General features: G+C 47.6%; 1 protein-coding gene and 1 pseudogene across 20 annotated transcripts in view; both read left to right on the top strand.

The window, feature by feature from the left end:
• Positions 1 to 21,069, top strand: part of LOC144770864 (uncharacterized) — a 185,134-nt gene that overhangs the window by 59,436 nt on the left and 104,629 nt on the right. The window lies entirely within an intron of this gene.
• On the top strand, positions 19,294 to 20,310 carry LOC144767839 (small ribosomal subunit protein uS2 pseudogene; annotated as a pseudogene).

Raw genomic sequence — 21,069 nt, 5'->3', positions numbered from 1 at the left:
AAGTAGCCTTTCCCCTGATGACTTTTAGATTCTATCAACATGTTCTCCAAACAAGAGATATCAGATATGCTATAGGTACATGTCGTCCTGACACCGCAGACTTTAGTCTCCTCTTCTAGTGCAGAAGTCAGAGCCCCCAGTTCTCCCCAGATACACGTCATAGCCCGTTTGCGCGCACCACTAGGTTAAAGGTCCCAGCTGCTCGAGTAGCCCCCTCCATGTATCCACCCATTTCATGACACTTCTGTGACGTCTACATTACATGTCTTTGTGCACGCCTTCTTTTCACGCCCATGTGTTCTTATCTAACGCTTGTCACTTGTTACGCCTACTGTATGTAATGTAATTATGATGTTATAGTATATATAGCTTGTACTGTTAACGAGACGTTGCAGCTGCCATCCCGTGCTTCTATGCCATCCTATTTCAGGCTGTCCCGATCCTGTCCCTTCCCTTATGCCTGATTAAAGCCTGATAACCTCAGATTCCTCGGATCCTGCCTCTTATTTATTGAGCTATCTGTTTTATTTAATATATAGAAAAATAGTACCGGTAATTAATTATTTATTTACCACAAGTCCCACAAATGCGCCGTTTTTCTCCACCACAAGCACATAAATATACTCTGTTTTAATGGAAGAGATGAGGTTGAAAGTTTCCAATACAACATGCCTAATTTCATGTATTTCTTCTCCCCTTTTCTCCTCCTTTTTCCCATGTAATGTATAAATGTATAGAATTGCGTTAAAAGGCAGTGTAATATTTAAAGACAACAATGACTATATTTTTGTCCTGATGATGATGCCCCTCATTTAACTTAGGCATCGAAACGTCGTCGACCAAAAAACCCCCGTATGCAATATGACATTTAAAATATTGTGAAATGCAATGGTGTGGTTATAACAATCTCTGTCTGTAACATTGACTACAAGTACACAGACATATTTTTGCTTTGCTCCTTTTACCATTCTGTTCGCTTTTTTGTCTGAATGTTGTGGGTCACGTTTGTGCCCACTTGTTATTACTGTGTTCATTCAGTTCTTTTTAAGAACATTGTTAAATAAATTCCTTGTCCGGCTGGACAAAAGACATAACACTTATCAGGTATGTGATTATCAGCTCAGTATACCATTGTGTCCACGAGTAGGGACCACTGTTTTTTGTAACATCCAATACCTAGGGCAGATGAACTCATAGATAAATTGGCTTCTGCCAAATTCTTGAGTACATTTGACCTAACAGCTGGTTATTGGCAAATCAGGTTAGCTGAGTATGCCAAGGCCAAAACAGCATTTTCTACCCCAGGAGGTCATTACCAATTTGTTGCGATGCCCTTTGGTTTGAAAAATGCACCTGCCACTTTTCAAAGGTTGGTGAACCAAGTTCTCACTGGGTTGGAAGACTTTTGTGCAGCATATCTAGATGATATTGCTGTCTTCAGCTCCACCTGGGAGGATCACCTGATCCACCTGAGGAAAGTTTTGGAGGCCCTGCAGAAGGCAGGCCTCACTATCAAGGCAACCAAGTGCCAGATAGGGCAGAGTCAGGTTGTGTACCTGGGCCACCTTTTAGGTGGAGGCCAGGTTCAACCATTGGAGAGCAAGATACAGGCCATAAAGGACTGGGCTCCTCCAACCACCCAGACACAGGTCAGAGCTTTCTTGGGCCTGTCTGGTTACTATAGAAAATTTGTCGGAAATTATGGGACCATTGTGACCCCACTTAATGACCTGACAAAGTAAGAAAATGCCAAAGAAAGTTCAGTGGACAGTTAGCTGTCAAAGGGCATTCGATGACCTGAAGCAGGCCATGTGTACTGCACCTATTCTCAAGAGTCCTGACTACTCCAAAACCTTCATTGTCCAAACAGATGCTTCTGAGATGGAGGTTGGAGCTGTTCTATCTCAACTGAATATTGATGGTCATGACCAGCCCATTGCTTTTATAAGTAGAAGGCTGACCCCTAGAGAGAAACGTTGGTCAGCTATTGAGAGGGAGGCCTTTGCTGTGGTTTGGGCCCTGAAGAAGTTGAGGCCATACTTATTTGGAACTCATTTCAAGATTCTGACCGACCATAAGCCCCTCTTGTGGCTAAATCAAATGAAGGGTGAAAACCCCAAACTTCTTAGGTGGTCCATTTCCCTACAGGAGATGGACTTTACAGTGGAGCACAGACCAGGGACTGACCATGGCAATGCAGATGGTCTCTCCTGGTATTTCCACTTAGAACAGGAGGACTCACCTGGTCAAGGTTAGTTTAATGTCCCTAAGTTTTGGGGGGGGTTATGTAGGAGAGTAGGGTCTGCAATCCTATGGTCACCCCAGATTTTTGCTTTTTGCTTCACTGGTTTATGATTTTCCCTGGCTGTGGGACTGCTAATCAGACCCACAGCCTAGCTGTTCTCTCTCTAAATTGACACACATGTACTTTAGGTGCATTTACCAATTGGTATTGGGTCACTCTTATAAGTCCTTGTACAGTGTACCCTAGGTACCCAGGGCATAAGTGCACCCAAGGCCTACAAGGGGCTGAAGCATATATTATGCCACCCCTGGCTGGCCATCTAAACAGACACAGCTGGGGCAAGGTGGTGTAATCACCCTTTGCTATAGATATAGTATACCTATATCTAACCTTAAAATGGACACATAGATTCCTATCAGTCACTCCTATGGCAGGCCTTATCAATCCTGAAGGCAGAGTGCTTGGAATTATGTGGCACCAGATGCCATTTCCACTCACCGCGTGGGTTGCCTTTGCCAAGGCCTGTTGACTCCGAATACGGATCAGACACCGCCGACAGCGAGAGCCTGCGTGGGACAGCTTGTGCCTCCATCCTGGTTGTCAAAGACACCTCCTGGTCCACGTGGCTACAGAGACAAGCGTCCACTCTTCACCTGATCGCGACAACAGCATCTGGTTCCTTCCTGGTTCCACACCGGTTACTGGCTAGTGACTTTGAACACTGTCCCCTCTGCTTTCAGGTCTCCATCTTCCTCGATCCACCCTTGGATCGCTCCGGACATCTTCCTCCTGGTCGCCTGCAGCATCTTTCTTCAAGGCTCCATAGACTTCGACACGGAAACCCGACACACTTTCACACGTATGCACCCGCAGCCCGTGGGTGAGGTAACAAGAACATTTTGGTGCTCAAGGGTAGACTCTCCTAGTGTCCAGGTATCCTGTCGTTTTAGTCGTAACTAGTTGGAACTGTATAACTTACCTTTTCGTAATTTGTTCTGCCCATTGACTTTGTTCCGCATCTCGCGTGTGAGTTCACACTCTGCACACGTATCCCGTGGGCCTCCTGCTCCTTACCTAATTTAGGGTAGTGTAGTCCCAGCGAACCTACAGCCTCTGGGCATCTTCAATTCTCCTATCGTTCTACTTATACCACTTGCTTAGTATATGGTTTGTCGTGCCCCTAGGGCACCATTGTAATTTGTGCGACTTATGGTATTTTTCTGAACAGTATTGTTATGTACTTAGTCCTCCGATATCATAAAGAGTTCAGAGGTGTTTGTTAGTAATAAATATATTGTTTATATTCATAACAACCTGTGTGGTGTCCTTTCATCTGGTATTCAAGGGGTTATATGTGGTAAAACAGCTGGCTTCACATGCCAAAAGAGTTTAGCCTAAGACTGCTTCGTCCATGCTACCATTAGGATAGCTGGTCTATAAGGTTGACTTACAACCAATCACCATAAGGGTTGTTTGGACTGATAAAAGGTGATCACTAGAACTAGTGAGCATCATATATCAGGCCAACTTCTCACACCCGTGACTCCCTGTCGTGAACACTCTGTATCACCATATCATAAAGAACACATCTGGATATATTTGAATCTGCTTCTCACATTACTCACCGAGTTCATGTAAATTACGAACCCGAATTGGTGTCCGGCAGGAGGGTACCCCGAGAACACAACCTGTATACACGTGGTGGGAGAGGAGAAAGAATATTAACATTAAATCTCCCTCTACCCCTCGTGAATCAAATGGCCAGTTCCTGTACCGGACCGTAAAGCGACCCGTTCTCGCAGAGGGGCAGCCCCCATCATCATCTGTCAGCCTTAGTCCCCCTTGCACAAACTTATCTCCTTACTGTTTTGTGGAGGACGCCCTTCTGAAAACGCCCGCTTTCCGTGACACCGTGCAGTTGGTGTTAGCGGTGTTTACTTTGATTTTAAAGGAAAGTCGGGCGCTTCCTCCACTGTGCGTGGTGGCGTCCCACGTGACGTAACGTGACGGGGCGTCACTACGCGACGTCAGGGGCGTGTTTCAACTGGGCATGCCGGGGATTGTGGTCGGTTGTCGGTTTCAATCCCCGGTATTGTAATGCTGTCCCTTTTCTTAATTCGGTCCAGTGACGTAATGTTTATGATTTTATCTCGGGTTCCCACACCCTTCCCAGACAAGTTTAATGAGATGTGTGAAATAAAACACAAGGAAGGTGCGCCTCAAGGCATTTTTCCACGATGAAACCCCTAGTGAACAGTCTGACATGGGGCTACATAACCCCTCAACATTCACCCCCAACAACAGCATGGTTCCCCCCCGAAGTACTGGCATTTGAGAATGCAGTACTCAAGGACTTGACAAATATCCCGAGATCCAACATGTATTATAACCTTACCAATGCTGAGAAAGAGACAGCCAAAACACTGGCCAATGACCAGAGTATTACCATCAAGCAGGCAGACACGGCGGTGCGATTGTATACCAGTCGACCCAGGATTATGATAAGGAATGTAGACGCCAACTGGGAAATACCAGTCACTACACCCCCCCTTACGGTGTATACCACTGCAAGACTTTCTGCGGAAATAGCATCTCTGGTTTTTGAAGCTGAGACTAATGAATGGAACAACAGGAAAGAGGCTGACTTCCTCCTTACCAAAGATCCCAAAATTCCCTTTTTCTACACCCTCCCCAAAATCCATAAGGCAACGACACCGGTTCCAGGAAGACCCATTGTATCGGGGATAGGGTCCTTGCTTGAGCCTCTGTCCAAGTTTTGTGACTACTTCCTCCAGCCCTTGGTGAGGAAAATACCATCTTATGGCCAGGACACCACAGATGTACTCCATCTAATTGATAACATCGAAGGGAGGGTTGGGGTGGACCTGTTGGTGACCCTAGATATGGAGGCGCTGTATACGAACATCCCTCAGCGTTCCTCTTTGGAGGCAATTGAATCCAGCCTTCTTAATGAGGACTGGACGTCACCTACACCTATCTCATTCATCATGAACTGTGCCACCGTGGCCCTCACAGAGAATTTCTTCGAATACAACTGTCTCCTTTTCCACCAGACCCAGGGTACTTCCCTGGGGAGTACCTTTGCCCCGAGTGTGGCCTGCCTGTACATGGCAACCTTTGAGAAAGACGTGATCATGAACCCCAATAATCCGTACAGAAAGAACCTAACACTGTGGAGGCGGTACATAGACGACATCCTCATATTGTGGAAATGGGACACTATGACCTGTGAGGCCTTTTGCAATTGGATTAATGCACGGAACAGATTCTTGAACTTTACCAGCACCATATCAAGCAGTCACATCCCCTTTTTTGACTTAAGGATCTGGCTCACAAACACAGGTCTTCACACCAGCCTGTACAAAAAAGCAACTGACAGGAATAGCCTCCTCCTCTACGACAGTCATCACCCGAAGTCACTGAGGGACAACCTGCCCTTTGGCCAGTTTCTCCGCATTAGAAAAAACTGTTCCTCTTTGACTGACTATAGATCAGAGGCCCAGCACCTGCAACTCAATCTACGGGACAGGGGGTACCCAGCCGCACAGGTCAAGCGGTCCTACAAGAGGGCCATGAACAATCCAATAGAGGCACTGCTACAGGGTAAAGCGAAAGAGACCACTGGCACAATCACCGGTGTCCAGTGCTTAATTTGTAAAAAAAATAACTAAGTACCAGAGCCCAAGTCAGGTGGTGCAAGCTGCAGTAGACTCCTGACGATGGCCCTGGCAGCTATGTTTTTTTTTTGGTGCAAATTAAGCACTGGAAGAAAGGGCTATAGTATTAAAAAAACGAACTTATGCCTTTCAGTATTGTTGAGACTTTTATGTATAGGTGCTGTAGTATACACCTTTAACTTTTCTTGAAATATGTCTTGACCCTCCTTGCAATCCCCCTCCTCCTGTATTAACCTATGTGTTGGTGTTGAATCACGTACACATTTTGGTCTGACAGAGATCACAAACCAATTAAGAACTGCCACTACTCTCCCTTAAAAGCTAAATTAGGTGACCCCCCTTCCTGACAGTGCGATCCCAGATACCACTCCCCTCTTTGAGGGGATTTAACCTATAATCCTTGTGGTTTTATGTTATATTTTGAGTTTGAGGCAGTTCCTTCCTCGCTGAACTATAACATGAAACAGTACTATGAACCCTCAGACAACTCATTAATTGTGTTGCACCACTCTTCTGTAGCAAGCTAATTATCTCACTGGCACACTTGACTTTTAATCCTTAACCATGTTGTAACAATGGAAGATAAGCACTAGTAAACATGTATTCAACATAACCAATAATGTAGAAAATAAGGGTAGGATTTACTGTAGGTTACAGGTAGATAAGACGATAAAGGCACAGCTCCACCAGGAGCAGCATCCTTGCTGCTCAGCCCACTCACACCAACTGACATTTATTCCCACCAGGCACTCATCAACATTCTATTACATCACACTCACATTGAGCAGCAGGTAACTGGTAACCAAGGAGGGGATGCATGGAAACAATTCAAGATAGCACACACCTCCTCTAATTGGAAAAAACAAACATGGACGATGGAAGTACATATCATCCATAACTAGAGAACATCAGATGGAAATAAGCATTCAGTCTCAAAATTCATCAAATACAAAGCACCAAGGATGAAAAAAGTAAATGTTCACACAGTCCTACCACAAGAGACACATTAGCAAACAAAACAAGAAACACTAAGGACTTGGGGAACTAATCACTGGGCTGCCAACACACACTCACCCCCTTCTGCACACTCAGATGTCCATATGTGCGCAACACATAGGCCCCATGACAAGCAATTTTAAGGAAAAGTTTAGGCGCAAATCACAAGCAACTCCGAGGCATTGTTTAGGCACAACTAACCGGTCCCATCATAAGCAACTTTAAGTAAATGTTTAGAGGTAGGGCACAGGGCCCCTCACAAGCAACTTCAAGTAAATGTTTATGTGCAACTCACATGGCCCATCACACGTGACTTTAAGTACATGTTTGTGCGCAACTCATTTTGCTCATCACAAGCAACTTTAAACCCTTCCATGCTGGTGACGTACCCGCTCCGTCACCAGCCTCGGTCGCGCTGTACTGGTGACGGAGCGGTTCCGTCCCAGCCCGCTCGGCGTGCCTGTGCGGTGCTGATTTTGCGCCTGCGCGGCGCGTTCTATTGAGCGGGCGGGGCCGTGACGGAACCACTCCGTCACAAGCACAGCGCGCCCGAGGCTCGTGACGGAGCAGTTCCGTCACGAGCATTTGAGCGCTGTGCGACCCCCGTCCCCCTTAGCGCTGCGGCGGAATTGCCGCTGCAGCAAAGGGGTTAAGTAAACGTGTAGGCATAAACTAACATGTTCCATCACAAGCCAGTTTAGGCAAATTTTATTTATTTATTTAGTTATTTAGGTGTTTTATAGAGCGCAAACTTGACCGGATTAGGGTATCAGAGCGCTTTACAGAGTCATAGAGTTGTACAAGAGGCATGGGATCACAAGAGTATAACATAAATTAGGGTGATACTAAGTACAAGGGGGATGGAAGTATACAGTGCAATTAATATTAATATTAATTAATTAATTGGGACTGCGAGTAGCCCTGCTGGTGCCGCAATTCTTGTGTGCCTGATCATTTTTAAACTTTGCTAATATTTTAATAGTGCTGTTTTAGTTATCATTGTGTGACGTAGGGCATTCGGTAATTAATTCTGTGAAAAGGGTGACTTAGGAAACATTACTTGTAGGGGCATTTTAAAAACTTACCTATATTCTCTGTGCCTTTCATCTGCAACCGACTTCGGTCCGCCGCGGCTGCCGTGCCGTTTGTGCGGAGGGCGGCTGCCTTGAATCCATTATCGGACACAATTCCTACTTCCGGCAGGACGCGGTCTAGTCGTCCGCCGGAAGGAAAGGTACTTAGGCAAGCGTGTAGCGGGCGCGCAGTGGACTGCGAGTAGCCCTGCTGGTGCTGCAATTCTTGTGTGCCGGATCATTTTTAAACATTGTTAATATTTTAATAGTGCTGTTTTAATTATCATTGTGTGACGTAGGGCATTTGGTAATTAATTCTGTGAAAAGGGTGACTTAGGAAACATTACTTGTGGGGGCATTTTAAAAACGTACCTATATTTCTCTGTGCCTTTCATCTGTAACCGACCCCGGTCCGCCGCGGCTGCCGTGCCGTTTGTGCGGAGGGCGGCTGCCTTGAATCCATTATCGGACACAATTCCTACTTCCGGCAGGACGCGGTCTAGTCGTCCACCGGAAGGAAAGGTACTTAGGCAAGCGTGTAGTGGGCGAGCAGTGGACTGCGAGTAGCCCTGCTAGTGCCGCAATTCTTGTGTGCCTGATAATTTTTAAACGTTGTTAATATTTTAATAGTGCTGTTTTAGTTATCATTGTGTGACGTAGGGCATTCGGTAATTAATTCTGTGAAAAGGGTGACTTAGGAAACATTACTTGCGGGGGCATTTTAAAAACGTACCTATATTTCTCTGTGCCTTTCATCTGCAACCGACCCCGGTCCGCCGCGGCTGCCGTGCCGTTTGTGCGGAGGGCGGCTGCCTTGAATCCATTATCGGACACAATTCCTACTTCCGGCAGGACGCGGTTTAGTCGTCCGCCGGAAGGAAAGGTACTAAGCCACACATGTATTGGACGCGCAGCGGGCGCGCCGAAGGCGCGCCTAAGGCAAGCCCGTCTGCAACCGTCCGTGCCCGACTGGGACCAGGGGCTAGAACCCCTGCTCAAAGCTCAGTTAATCCCGGTAAGATTTTAACCTATTCTAGATCAACTATGATCAATTTAAATACACATAGCCACTACAACAATGTGGATTGCATTAAAGCTTCACCCGATTTGACAGAAGGGCCATTCACTTGTTTGAAATGCAAATGGAGTAGCCTCACAACTATTGACTCTGCCCACCACATAGGGAATAAGGGTGCAAGAATTAAATGTCTTTATTTTAATGCAAGATCAGTACCGAAGCATTCACAGGAGATTTGGGACTCTATTAATGAACTGAACCCTGACGTAGTCTTCGTCACAGAAACCTGGCTAAGTGATACTAATGGCCCTGATCTTGCCACCGCTCTCCCCCCAGGATATAAAGTCATACGCCAGGACAGACAACGGAAGAGAGGAGGGGGCCTTGCCATTATATTCAGGGACAACCTTACCTGTCTCCCTATAACAACTGCTTTGTATGATGAACATGAGCTACTAGCTTTTCAGATATCCAAAAACAATCATACTTTATTAGGAGGAGCTGTAGTCTATAACCCTCTGGGACATTACACTGACTTCATAAAACTTTATGATAATCGGGGATTTTAATATTCATTTCGAAAAAAGTGATAGCCATGCCACAATACATCTCAGAATCAACATGTCTATACTCCAACTTAAACAATGGATTCAAGGACCTACACACAGTGGAGGACACACTTTGGACTTGCTGTTTGCTAACACAGATACCATCTTGATTGAGGAGATCAAACCAGTATCATGGACAGATCACTCTCTTATTCTCTTTTCGTTTGATCATGCTACATCAGCTGCTAGGCCTTCTTTATTAATGTCGAAATTCCATAGACCTTGGAAACGTTTTACTCCTGAAGGCTTTAAATCTTATTGGCCTGCTAATACCACTCCTGATCTTCTTGGAACTTCATGTACGAATACTATTGCCCAGAACTTGGAAATGGGGATTAGCAACACGCTGGACCTATGCACCCCCAAAATTAAATCCAAAACATCGAAAAGAGTTATTTCTCAAAAATGGTACACCGCTGAAATTAAAGTACTAAAAAGAAACTATCAAAATAAGGAGCACATATGGCGAATGTCTCGCTTAGACATTGACAAACTTATTTATAAGAAGGAGCTCAGAGCATATTATTTAGCCATAAAAGCAGCAAAAAAACAACACTATACACAAAGAATAAATGAAAATGGTAATTCTGCCAAAGAACTATATAAAATTATAAATGAATTATGCAAACCAAATTGCCTGTCCCAAACATTACATCCTTCAATAGGGAACTGCGAAATGATTAGTAATTATTTTTGTGACAAAATAGAGGAAATATATGCCACATTTAATACCAGTGAGAGTATGAAAGTACCTACCTGCTCTCCTGAACATTCTGAAAATTCGATTAATCTAAACAGCTTCACACCGATAACAGAAGATGAAGTGGCCAGCAGCATGCTAGAAGTTAAATCTGGTTCACCCCTTGATCCTTGCCCTCATTTTATTTTTAGACAGCTTATACAGATTTTAACCCCTGCCATTACGCAACTTTTTAATAAGTCCCTGGAAACAGCTGTGTTTCCGGAGATATGGAAACAAGCTATAGTGATTCCACCGCAAAAAAAAGCGGGTTCAAATGAAACGAACCCAGCCAATTACAGACCTATATCCCAACTTCCCTATCTTTCGAAAGTGCTGGAGAAACTGATAAATAGACAATTGTCTAATTATTTAGAGGACAACAATTTACTGGACCCAACTCAAACAGGGTTCAGAGCTATGAACAGCACAGAAGCTACTCTTCTGGCTGTTACTGACAGCATTGGAAATTCTCTGGACCAGGGCGAAGCTGTGGCCCTGATCCTGTTAGAACTGTCGGCGGCGTTCGACACGGTCTCCCATCATCTTTTATTAGAGAATTTGCTAGGAAAAGGGATAAATGGAAAAGCACTTGCATGGATTGGTTCATTTTTGCAGAATAGAACGCAAGTGGTACAATTAGGAGCCTTCCTATCCAAACCCAAGCATCTTAAATGCGGCGTTCCGCAGGCAGCATCCCTCAGCCCCACATTGTTCAATGCCTATGTTTCATCTTTGGCACAAATTGGAGCACGGTGGGGTTTGGGGGCTTGCTCCTATGCGGACGATACGCAACTTATAATTAGGCTGGGGAAGGGGCAAGTAGACAGCAAATTGAGGCTCAACAACTGCCTAACGGAAATGGCCACATGGATGGAAGAGCATTGCCTCAAATTAAATGCGGACAAAACCGAAATCTTATTGTTCGGTGAGGCAAAACACATATGGGACAACTCTTGGTGGCCTGCTTCGCTGGGAAATTCTCCGTTACCTAAGCATTCAGCCAAAAAATCTAGGCATCACCATTGAGGACACTCTATCCATGCAGGCCCATATTCGAGCCTTGTGTGGGAAAAGTTTTGCCACACTAAAACTCTTGAGAAGACTCTTTGCATGGATCCCCTTGGAAAGTAAGAAATCAGTCACACAGGCCCTATTAGTTAGCAGGATGGACTATGGGAATGCACTCTTTGTAGGCATGCCTGACTACTTATTTCAACGACTGCAACCAGTGCAGAATGCTGCAGCTAAATTAGTATGCAGGAAGGGCAAATACAGTTCTGCCAAGGAATGCCTGAAACAACTCCATTGGCTGCCTATGTGCCAAAGAGCCTGCTTTAAGCTCTTGGGCCATGCCCACAAGACACTTAATAATAAAGGACCCACTATCCTTCAGAATAGGATACACTTTTACCTTTCTGCTAGACCTTTAAGATCACAACATCTTGCCCTTGCCATAACAAAGAAAATAAAAAAGAACAAAGCAGGAGGAGGCACCTTCTCTTATTTGGCTGCTCGTCACTGGAATGAACTTCCAGTGGAACTTAGATTAACCACTAACTATAATGGTTAAGGTTGGAGAAGGTAGTAGCACGCACGCGCGCTATTCTGCTGATTGGTAATCCTCAGCGCTGCTATTATTTTAAAATACCGCTTTTGTATTTGTGTTCATTTAATTTGCATTTCCCCTGTTTTTATGAGCAATCTTTGTCTGCCCTCTCACTTGCACCTTAAATTGGGCCCCCCACCGCGCTTTTCGCGGATCTGTCACACTTTTCCTTCAGCCTTCGTGTTTGGCGCTGGGCGCCATCTTGGGGGTGTTGTGTTGCGAGTGTGCCACCTGTTTGAGCGCTCTAGCGCTCACTTGGAACACAGGTGAGCCCTATTTAAGGCGAGCCAGGCTGTAGCTCTGTCTTGGAGAAGGTAGTAGCACGCACGCGCGCTATTCTGCTGATTGGTAATCCTCAGCGCTGCTATTATTTTAAAATACCGCTTTTGTATTTGTGTTCATTTAATTTGCATTTCCCCTGTTTTTATGAGCAATCTTTGTCTGCCCTCTCACTTGTACCATAAATTGGGCCCCCCACCGCGCTTTTCGCGGATCTGTCACACTTTTCCTTCAGCCTTCGTGTTTGGCGCTGGGCGCCATCTTGGGGGTGTTGTGTTGCGAGTGTGCCACCTGTTTGAGCGCTCTAGCGCTCACTTGGAACACAGGTGAGCCCTATTTAAGGCGAGCCAGGCTGTAGCTCTGTCTTGGAGAAGGTAGTAGCACGCACGCGCGCTATTCTGCTGATTGGTAATCCTCAGCGCTGCTATTATTTTAAAATACCGCTTTTGTATTTGTGTTCATTTAATTTGCATTTCCCCTGTTTTTATGAGCAATCTTTGTCTGCCCTCTCACTTGCACCTTAAATTGGGCCCCCCACCGCGCTTTTCGCGGATCTGTCACACTTTTCCTTCAGCCTTCGTGTTTGGCGCTGGGCGCCATCTTGGGGGTGTTGTGTTGCGAGTGTGCCACCTGTTTGAGCGCTCTAGCGCTCACTTGGAACACAGGTGAGCCCTATTTAAGGCGAGCCAGGCTGTAGCTCTGTCTTGGAGAAGGTAGTAGCACGCACGCGCGCTATTCTGCTGATTGGTAATCCTCAGCGCTGCTATTATTTTAAAATACCGCTTTTGTATTTGTGTTCATTTAATTTGCATTTCCCCTGTTTTTATGAGCAATCTTTGTCTGCCCTCTCACTTGCACCTTAAATTGGGCCCCCCACCGCGCTTTTCGCGGATCTGTCACACTTTTCCTTCAGCCTTCGTGTTTGGCGCTGGGCGCCATCTTGGGGGTGTTGTGTTGCGAGTGTGCCACCTGTTTGAGCGCTCTAGCGCTCACTTGGAACACAGGTGAGCCCTATTTAATGCTCGCCTCATGCGCGCAGCGGTGACGCGCAGCGGTAGCGCCGGACTCTCGCCGGAGTCAAGCCAGAGTCCTGCCCGTCTGCGCCCGTCAGCGTCCCGGAGGCGGACGGAGCGGCGGGTGGGATTCTACCACCAGGGATGTGTCCCCCTGGGACTCCTGTCCTGCATTACTCCCCGCTTGAACTTCGTTCTCTCATTCCTCACGGCCCAGGCTGTCGCACTGTTTTTCCCGGACGTCATCTTGGGAAACCTTGTTGCCCGGGCTGTGGCTGGCGCCCGACCCGCTCGCTCTTTCCACGGCCAATCAATAACACCCTTAGCGTGGACTTTGGTTGCATGCTATTAAACACCAGGTCAGCATGTAAACATGCCCAAGACATCTTTGAATTACTAGATATAGAGAAGCCACTTTGTCTCATGCTCACGGAGACGTGGTGGGGTGATTCCTCCAACCCTGATGTAGCCATGGCTATCCCGCCTGACTACAACATCTTCAGGAAGGATAGAGCCAAGGGAAGGGGCGGCGGAGTGGCACTGTTGGTCAGGAAAGGCACCTCGTGTACGATTTTGCCAATAATGTACATCTGAGGCTCGGAGACCCTAGCCTTTTCTATTACTTTATCGCCGCATCAATCCGTTAAGGGACTGCTCGTGTATAGGCCACCTGGTGCACCCGGCACTTTCTTTGAAGATCTGGATTCGGTGCTGGTTGGGCTGGCCCTGAAAGCGGAACACTGTATTGTGGCAGGGGACTTCAACTTCCGGATGGATGATCCGTCCGACCCTGCTGCCATTAAACTGTTTGAGGCGCTGACCCCGCTGGGGCTGATCCCTTATGTACAGGAGCCTACGCATGAGAAGGGGCACACTCTGGACCAGATATTCTTGTCCTCCCCTCTTGAGGACATAAAGATTACTCCCGTCTTATGGTCAGACCACTTTCTTGCCAAATTTGTGATCAAGGGCATAGGCAAACCATTGCCCATCTTGGCACATGAACAGGGTCGTGTCCATAGGGCATATCACCGAGTATCCTCAGAGATGCTGGCTCAGGCAGCAGTACTCCATCCTTGCCCCCTCTCCGGCGATTTGGACAGGGATCTGCAGACCCTGCAGGACTGGCTTTTTGACAGGCTAAATGATCTCGCCCCGGAACTGACATCTCGCCCGACACCGAAAAGGATCTCCGCGCCTTGGTTCACCGCTGCACTGTCGGCTAAGCGGCAGCAGTGCAAGGTAGCCGAAAGAGCCTGGCGGGCACAATATGATACTGGTGCCAAGCAGACCTACAAAACGGTGGTTAAGGCTTATCACCGGGACATTCGCCTGGAAAAAAAAGCATATTTAGCCAGGAGAATAGAAGCCGCTTCGAACTCCTGCAAGGAGATTTTCTCCATTGTGAGAGAATTCACTTCTCCTTGGTCTAACTCCTCGGACGAGAAGCCATCAGGCACCTGGGCTACGGACCTTGCTGATTTCTTTACGAGCAAGATTCAACGCATCCAGGAGGCATTCCTGATACCAGTGTCCACGGTCCAGATTGAACCGGACTTCACCGCATCGCCACTGGCTAGGCCAGGTGTGACGTTGAGTGTATTTCCACCGATCTCCGCTACTGACTCCTTGGGTCTAATGGGCAATTTAAAATCTGGCTCACCTCTTGACCCATGCCCGGCTAAATTTCTAGCGAAAGTGGCGGAGGTGATCAATCCACTGGCCAACCCGCTGTTAAATCTGTCACTAAAGCATGGAGTGGTCCCACAAGCTTGGAAACAGGCGATGGTGATCCCCTTGCTCAAAAAGCCTGGCCTTGATCCGAAGGCCCCAGTTAATTATAGGCCTATCTCTCTGTTGCCGGCCCTCACGAAGATTTTGGAGAAACACGTACAAGGTGTGTTGTCCAATTTTCTGGAAACTAACGAGATCCTGCATGCCACCCAATCGGGCTTCCGTCCCCATCTCAGCACAGAGACTGCGCTCCTCGAGGTCTCAGAAACCATTAAAGGGGTTCTGGACTCGGGGGGCAAAGTCATGCTGGTGATGTTAGATTTGTCGGCGGCGTTCGACACCGTTCCCCACGATGGTCTTCTCGCCAGACTCTTTGAGATAGGCCTTCGGGGGACGGTGTTCGATTGGTTTTCTTCCTTTCTAGCCGGCCGCCGGCAAACGATCTGGGCGCCGCCGGATTCCGCCGTGATGCCGCCTCTGGGAGTCGGGGTCCCACAGGGCTCTATTTTGAGCCCGACCCTCTTTAACATCATTATGACCCCTCTGGCGGCGCTGGTGGAGTCATTGGGCGCCCAGATCGTATCCTACGCGGATGACACCCAGCTCCTCTTCTCTTGTACGAGAGGAGGTGACTTTGATGGGGAGAGTATCCGGGATTGCCTTGGGGCTGTTTTTCATTGGTTCCATCTGAACAGCCTCAAGTGCAATTCTGATAAGTCCGAGGTACTTTTCTTTGGGTGTGACACAGAGCCAGACTGGCAGGCCTGGTGGCCATCGAATATGTTCCCCCCGTCTTGTTCCTCTCAGGTTGCCAAGAATCTGGGGGTCAAGATGGATAATAGGCTAACCTTGAAATCCCAGATCTTGGGGGTGTCGGGCACTTGCTTCGGCATCCTTAGGATGCTGCGGAGGTTTCTGCCCCTGCTTTCCGAGGAGCACAGGAGATTGACAGTCCAGGCTCTGATTGGGTCCAGGTTGGATTATTCCAACATTCTTTACCTGGGCCTACCAGAGTACTTGCTGCAGCGGCTTCAAGTGGTGCAGAATGCCGCTGCAAGGGCAATCTATGGTTTGAATAGGCGTTCCAGTGCGTCGGGCCTGTTAGAAACTCTGCACTGGCTTCCCATCCGTAAGCGGATTGCCTTTAAGGCCTTAACTTTGGCCTATAAAGCTCTTCACAAGGCGGGAGCCAAGTACCTCCAAAAGAGACTGGTCTTTTACCAACCGACCAGATTTCTGAGGTCGGAATCCCTGTACTTGGCAGTTGTTCCTCGTGTAAAGAAAGCGCGCCTCGGAGGCCGCTCTTTTGGATTGCTGGCGCCACAGCTGTGGAATTCTTTGCCGCTTGCTTTACGGGGAGCCACTAGCCTGCTGGCCTTTAGAAAAGGCCTTAAAACTTGGCTGTTCATTCAGTAGTCTGTTTATTGTGAGTTTTATCAGGCATCTCGGTTTTCTTTCTTTCTTTTTATCTGGTGTTATGTTATTATGTTGCAGTGTTTCCTTTCTCCAAAAAAGCGCCGGGACACTCTTTTTGAGTAGCCGAGCGCTATATAAATAAATAAATAACATAACATAACATAACATAACATCTCTTCAGGAAGAAACTTAAAACACACCTTTTTCCTAAAGACTGACCCACTAAAATTGTCTAAACCAGCTTCTATCTATTACCAGAGTCCTTAGCGCCGTGACATCCTTTAGGATAAATGATGCGCTTTATAAATAAATAAATAAATAAATAAATAAATATTACAGTTTCTTGGTTGGCCCGAGGGTCGACGGAGGAAGGCAATAGTCTCTGTGGTGGTTGGGGGGACAGGGTTTAGCCGAAGAATTTACCCATAAGGAAAGATTTGGCCTCCTTTTTGAAATGTGCAAGAGAGGGGATTCTTCTGATGGCGGGTGGGAAGGAGTTCCATATTCTTGGTGCAGCCACAGTAAACTCTCGATTACAGGTTTTTTTCTTCCGAAAGCGTGCAGGCTTGAGTAAGAGGTCACTGGCAGACCATGAGTTTCTGATTCCTCTGGATACCACAAGTTTCTATGCAAGACATGCAGGGGAGTTTGAGTGTAGGGCCTTGTGTGTGATGCATGCTAGCTTAAGTTGTATTCTGGCCTCGAGAGGAAGCCAGTTCAGTGCTTTCTGATGTGGAGAAATATTATCAAATTTCCTAGTGCCAGTAAGTAGTCTGCCGGCTGCATTGAGGCAGGCTTTTAAAGATGCTAGGGAGATCTTGGGTAAACCAGAGAGGGTTGAACAGCCATATTCCAGTCTAGAAATGACTAGTGCTTGGACTGCCAGTTTTAGGTCAGGAGCGGCAAGAAAGGGTTTCAGTTTCCATAGGTAGCTTAGGTGGAATCTGGCAGATTTGGCCATTGAGTTGATGTGGTCTCGCATTTTCAGGTTGCCATCCAAGGTTATTACCAGCGATTTGGCAGAGTCCACGATGGTCGGTGGATAATTCTAGGCTGTGATGGCTTTAATCCATGTCTGGATCTCAGGGACGGTTTTAGGAGGGGAAATTAGAAGAAATTCTGTTTTCTTTGCATTTAGTTTGAGTTGGTTGGAAGAGAGCCATTGGACGGTCAGTGCCTCAGTCAGAGAGAGAATCTCTTCGAGAGATGAGATATTGATGTAGATCTGAGTGTCGTCGGCGTACATATGATAGGAGATATTTGCTGTGCGAAGGACTTCGGCAAGGGGTTCTAAATAAACGTTGAAGAGGGTGGGGGACAGCGTTGATCCTGAGGGACTCCAACCGTGACCGAAGAGGGAGCAGACATGTTACCGTTAATTAGGGATCTCTGGGATCGGTTTTGGAGGAAGGATTTAAACCATTCGAGGACAGGGCCATCTAATCCCATCCTGGAATTGAGTTGTTCTGTAGCTTCCCATGGTTGACTGTGTCAAAGGCCGAGGATAGATCTAGGAGGATTAGGAGACAGGTTTTGCCTTGGTCAAGTGCATGGAGGGCATCATCAACGATGTGGAGCATGGTGGTTTCCGTGCTGTGTCCAGGACACTGTGTCCAGGACAGAATCCGGATTGGCAGTCATCGAGTAGGTTTCTATTGTGATGACTTAGCTGCTGTTGCACACATTTCTCCAGAACTTTGGCTAATAGAGGAATGTTGGAAATAGGTCTGAAATTGTCAGGAGAGGCTGGATCCAGCGATGGCTTTTTCAAAATGGGGAGGACTTGGCCCGCTTTGAGGGAGTCAAGGATTGATCCCTGCCGAAGAGAGGCATTAATTATCGCAGTCCAGCTAGGAATAATGGAATGGGCAGTGGCAGCGAGACAGTTCAAGGGGAGCGGGTCGTTGAAATGGTTGTTCGGGTTTAAGGTGGAGAAGTTTTTGGCAATAGAGTCTTCATCATAGAGAGTGAAGTTGGTCCAGTGCGCTTGATTCTTAGGTGCGGTCTGCTGAGGCGGCGTGGGTGGAGGAGGCAGGTCAGGGGGGGTTAAAGAGTATGAGGCGGGACTCAGTTCATTGCCCAATGTTTTGATTTTGTTCTAAAAAAACAAGGAGAATTCATCGGATGAAATTAGAGACTGGGGGTTTTATTTCGTTGTTTTGGCCAGTTTGTTAGACTGGTGTTTGATCAGTTGATTAGGGTCTGTTCTGGTCGTTCCCTAGATCTGAAGAATTCTTTTTTTGAGTTGAGGAGTTGAGGACATTCCTGTTGTAAGTATTTCTGGCTTGGCGGAGAGGTTTTAAATGAGCGGCGGAGGGTTGCTGTCTCCAGGTTCTTTCGGATTGTCGGAGGGATCGCTTCTCCTTGTTGAGGGACCCGGTGAACCATGGGTTTCTATCTTTGACTTGAGTTCTTTTTAGTTTTAGCGGGGCAAGGTCATCCAGAATGGACGACTTAGTTACAGTGTAGTGATCGTTGAGGTCACTGACCGATGTGATATGCGGGGTGAGGGGGAGGTCAGATTTGCAACGAACCTCAAGTTCCTTATGGTCCAGGTTCTTGGTGTCTCTGACCCAGCGTTTAGGAAGCACCGGTTGGGGTGCTCTTGTCTTGTGGGTGCCAGGTAGAAGGAAAGTAATGGTGTGGTGGTCAGACCAATCACAAGGGTCTATAGAGATAAGCTTAATGGTTGCTTCCTTGGAGATGATCCAGTCTAGAGGGGCCCCTTTCGAGTGTGGTGGGAGTGAGCAAGCTTGGGTCTGGGCTTGATCGGTCAGGAGGTCTTTAATGGCGTTGACATGTGGATCATTAGGATCGTTCCAGTGCAGGTTGAAATGGCCAAGGAAAATGTATTTGGCTGTTCCCTGTCGTTGCTACATAAAGGGAATTCACAATGTCCGGAGGCATCGATGTCATGCAGATGAAGGAGGAGGATGTCCTTAAGTTCCTCGCTGCCGGGACCCACCTAGGAGGCACCAACCTAGACTTCCAGATGGAGCAGTACATTTACAAGAGGAAAAGTGATGGAATTTACATCATAAACTTAAAACGCACCTGGGAGAAGATGCTGCTGGCTGCCCGCGCCATTGTTGCCATTAAAAACCCAGTGGACGTGTGCGTCATCTCGTCCAGAAACACTGGGCAGCGTGCTGTCCTAAAGTTTGCATCGTCTTGTGGCGCTACCCCCATTGCCGGCCACTTCGACCCTGGAACCTTCACCAACCAGATCCAGGCAGCTTTCCGAGAACAGCGCCTCGTGGTGGTGACTGACCCGCGAGCTGACCACCAGCCGCTCACCGAGGCCTCCTATGTCAACATCCCCACCATCGCCCTGTGCAACACGGATTCTCCCCTGCACTACGTCGACATCGCCATCCCCTGCAACAACAAGGGAGCCCACCCTGTCGGTCTGATGTGGTGGATGCTGGTCGCGTGAAGTGCTGCGCATGCGCGGCACCATCTCCCGCGAGCACCCGTGGGAAGTGATGCCTGATCTGTACTTCTACCGTGACCCGAAGGAGATTGAAAAGGAAGAACAGGCAGCAGCAGAAAAGGCCGTCACCAAGGAGGAGTTCCAGGGAGAATGGACCGCGCCCAAACCCGACTTTCCCCAGCCTGAGGTGGCTGACTGGTCCAAAGGAGTGCAGGTGCCCTCTGTGCCCATCCAGCAGTTCCCTGCCGAGCGTACAGACATCGCCATTACCCCAAAAGCACCTCAAGATGACTGGGGTGCTCAGCCTGCCAGCACCGAAGACTGGTCTGCTGCCCCTACTGCTCAAGCAACCGAGTGGGTTGGGGCACCCACCGAATGGTCCTAAATGTCTATTCCTGGCCATAACATCAGCTCTGAAAATAAACTTTTGAACTTAAAAAAAAAGAAAATGTATTTGGCGTTGGAGGAGCTCTTTGCTGTGAGAATTTCCATGAGGTAGTCAGTAAAGGAATCGTTCATGTCTGGGGGTGGTAAAAGATATGCATTTTGCGCAATCGGGAGGCGTTACTGCAAATTGAGAGGGCGAGATATCCGCCAGAAGCTCAGTGACAAGAAGGTTAGAGCGGTAGATGCAGGCGATTCCACCTCCTTTATTGCTGTGTTGTCTGTCTAGTCTAGCAATGTTGTAGTTGGGGGGGACTAGGAGGTCCAGGCAAGGGAATGAGGACTCATTAAGCTATGATTCTGTTAGAATTGCTAAGTCGAGGTTGTTGTTCTGGATGAGAGCAGCCACATAAGCGGCATGCTTTACTGCCGATCGGCAGTTAATTAAGAGAGCAGTCAGGGAGGTGTCAGAGGGGGTGTCTGGAGTTGGGGCAGACAGGTGTACAGGCGCTAAATTACTTCTGATCACACTTCTGTTATTGAGGGGAGCTGGTCTGCAGGGGTTGATAGTGACCGCGCGGATGGGATGTTCTGCACTCACGTCTGCTAGACAAGGGGTAACTGGGACTGCTTTATGATCCTGGAGAATGGGGAGGATTTCCTTTTCAGTGAGGTCTAACGGGTTTGGTGTGGTGGGGGAAGGGTAGGAGAGGGCGAGAGCTAGGATGTTCTCCTCCGATAGGTGGCAAGGTTGCTTTTGCGGGCAAAGGTACCTCAAGGAAAGCAGTAGTGGGTTTTTGGGGAGCTCTGAGATAGGAGGGGAA

This window comes from Lissotriton helveticus, chromosome 7 (genome assembly GCF_964261635.1).
Source record: "Lissotriton helveticus chromosome 7, aLisHel1.1, whole genome shotgun sequence".
NCBI classification, from domain to species: Eukaryota; Metazoa; Chordata; class Amphibia; order Caudata; family Salamandridae; genus Lissotriton; species Lissotriton helveticus.
Note: the sequence above shows the minus strand (reverse complement) of the source record. Positions and strands in the feature narration are given on the sequence as shown.